General features: G+C 31.8%; 1 long non-coding RNA gene across 1 annotated transcript; it reads left to right on the top strand.

The window, feature by feature from the left end:
- Positions 1 to 713: 713 nt before the first annotated feature.
- LOC141404103 (uncharacterized) lies at positions 714 to 1,037 on the top strand. The gene is made up of 3 exons (XR_012412950.1): positions 714 to 793; positions 854 to 890; positions 1,000 to 1,037. It is a non-coding gene; the product is annotated as an uncharacterized lncRNA (long non-coding RNA).
- Positions 1,038 to 3,307: the final 2,270 nt, after the last annotated feature.

Consider the following 3,307-nt stretch of genomic DNA (forward strand, 5'->3'; position numbering starts at 1 on the left):
ATATTCGAACCTATTCTATGTCTCGAAAAAATCGGTTTCGAACTTTGAAGTCTTGTGGGTGGTGCCCGAAGGCTTGGACGGATATGCCTTAAGTTTGGCAAAAATACCCCGAGATCCAAAATTTGAACCAAATCTGTTGATCTGTTCGAGAGTTATCATGCGTTCGACTAAATCGACTCCAAATTGTTTAAAGCGGGTTTCGTCAAAATTAACGAATTTGCTAGTGATAGGAAAAAAATGTGATACGTATGCTACTTATAGCAGATATTAGCACTTTATGATGTTCAACAAACATGTACTCCAAACCTTGAAAATAGGACATATCAAGGTTTGGAGATTTTGTCCAATACACATTTCATTTTGTGCACTTTTAAACCGCACAATAATGAACTTGTAATTTTTTGATTACATAATGAGTTTAATGCCTCATACATAATGAGTTTAATGTTGACACGTGTTGGCAAAACAACCACCGCTTTCTTAGCTACATCGCATGATGTTCAAGAACATTGTTTTAGTTTGCGCTAAACCACAGTCAAGTGTGGATGAAAAAAAGTTATTTTACGTCTGGTGTTTTCAACTTTAAAAACTGTGATATGTTTAACATGAAAAGAAAATGTAAATATTATTTTTTCATTTACATATATTTTTCTTGTAATGGAAGCATTCAATAGAAAATCTAAAGATAGAATGGCGGAGAAACTGTTACCATTGGCCAACGAAGCATCTCTCACTTAGAAAAAGAAAATGTTGTATTGTTGTATAGTTTTCTGTCCAACGGCGAAAGTTAAAGGTAAGTTAAAGTTTAGAAAGAAAACCAGATAAATTACTAAAAATTGTTTGTTGATTATAGATGACAACGCTTAAAAGGATAATTATCTTCGCTAAAAGTAAGTATGACGTGTTTAATAATGTGAAATTAAAATTCAAATATTGGTTAAATTATTTTTTGTAGTTTTTATGTGTTCGTTTATTTCCTTTTTTAATTTTCATTTAAAGTTGCAATGGAGATAAAAATAGTCCGTGGCCAATGAAGCACTACTCCCTTAAGAAAAAAAATTATGTATCCTAACATCGTGGACGTATTCAGGGCATGACTCAGCGGCAAAAGTTGGAGGTAGGTTATTGTTTAGAAAACCAGTCAATTTGTTAGCAATTTGTTTATTGTTTCAATTTTACTTACAGATGACAACGCCCAATACTATCATTGATGTGCTTAATACCTGAGGTCTTAAATATGATTTGTTATATTAATGGGCAAAACTAATTGCAATAAAATGAGATATTTAGCATTGACTTCATTTTTGTTCATTACGTTAGTATGAAATGACTTCATAACATGAATGAAATCCTACGTTGTATCAATGAAATTTGTCATTGATTTTGAACCACCGTAAGGCTTCATTGCATAAATGAAGAAGTATCATTACAACAATGAAAGTATTTCATTGCATTAATGAAAAAGTTTCATTGCATCAATGAAGGAGTTTCATTGCATTAATGAAAAAGTTTCATTTTATTAACGGAAAAGTTTCATTGCATCAATGAAGAAGTTTCATTGCCTGAATGAAGGTGTTTCATTGCATTAATGAAAAAAGTTTCATCGCATTAATGAATAATTTCGTTAATTTTACTTCAATGGAACTTTCTTCATTTATTCAATGAAGCTCTGCGTTGGTTCAAAATCAATGACAAATTTCATTGATACAACGTAGGATTTCATTCATATTACGTAGCTTTTTCTTTCAGTGTAAGAACGGTCCTTGAGCTCTTTATTATAAGCTTTCTGTAGTTAAATATTGGAAGGTATCGGGCAGATAACTCGTTTTTTATTCTTACAAGTTAGCTTTGAGAGAACGTGTCAGATAACGTGTGAAAGAAGACTGAATTCCTTTTAAAATTTATGGATTATGGTATATAAAAACAAGCAAGAACAATAATGGAATAATTAGTTTCCTTTCGGTTATAAAAGTACTAAGCACACTAATTCAACCTTTGCTCAATTCGGTAAGCATCGATTTCCAACAAGCTTATTTTCTACTTTCTGTCAATAAAAGGAACATTTTTCTGTTCAAAATCACAAAATGAGTCCGCCTTTGTTTTTCTTTTCTTTTATTTTCAACGCAATCCAATCTGGGAGAAATATGCCTTGTAAGAAGAATGGGGAAAAATTCCGATATCTTGCCCCGAAAACTTAGTTAAATCTTTGGCAAAAAGGCTAAAAGCTGTAAAGGATAACAAAGGATGTCATATCAAGTGCTAAACTCCTTAGAAATCCTTTTTGTTTCATGAAACTTTTAGAGTGCATACTTTTCACTGTGAGGTAGAAATCGATGTTGTTTAACCATTTTTATTTTTTTATGTAAATTTACCTGAATTTCGTTAATTTTATTTTATTATATTTAAGTTAAGACACCAATGTAAAAATATAACAAGTTATATAAAACATTGTAAAAAGGAATGAAATCGCTATCATTAACCAATTCTTAGCAATCGCAGTTTTAATGAAAGGAACGGAAGTAGATACTTTAGACCAAACCCGTTCGTAGGTATTGATATGGTTACGAAGTTTTTCGGCAAATCACACACACGCGACCCGAACGCAAAGTAAGAGAGCAAATGTTTTGATTTTTTTACTTCAGTCTTGTACTGAATGTCATGCAAGCAGGTTGATGTCGCTTTATTAGTTTTTTTTTTTTTTGGGTACACTGAAAAGATTTTGCAGTTGTACAGCAAATATGTGGAGGGAAGAATTTGAAAATGATTTTTTGTTTTGTATTAATATTTTTAATGACGCAGAATGCCTCGTCTGCAATGCAACAATAAAAAATGTAATATAAAAAATGTAATAATAAAAGAAACTGAAGTGGATACTTTTGACTGTGATTCACTGTATATTATTTTTAATTTTAGTCATACAAAGCGAACGCGCCAACAATATATTTTTTCTATTTGAAAATTTTGCCTTTTTAGGCGAAGATCATTATTAGTATTATTTTTTTTTAAATTTATTAATCGAGCTTTTTTATGATCTATAATGCAAATGAAAAAGGAAAGAAGACGATTCGAACCCACACACCCACCACTATGTTTGGCTCTGAACGCTAACACGCCGTGACAACTTTTTTCCTGTGTTTTTCATTTCATACTCAATATGAAAATCATCACCCTGTTCTGTCAGTGTAATTTTACCCACACATAAACAATTTAAGCGCTCGCTCTTCTTGGTCGGCTATGCTTTAGACCAGGTATCCTTGGTCGGCTATGCTTTAGACCAGGTATCGGCACCAATACAAACGCATTGTTT

The sequence above is a fragment of the Musca autumnalis genome, unplaced genomic scaffold (genome assembly GCF_047663935.1).
Source record: "Musca autumnalis isolate F117 unplaced genomic scaffold, ASM4766393v1 scaffold_4, whole genome shotgun sequence".
In the NCBI taxonomy this organism is placed as follows: Eukaryota; Metazoa; Arthropoda; class Insecta; order Diptera; family Muscidae; genus Musca; species Musca autumnalis.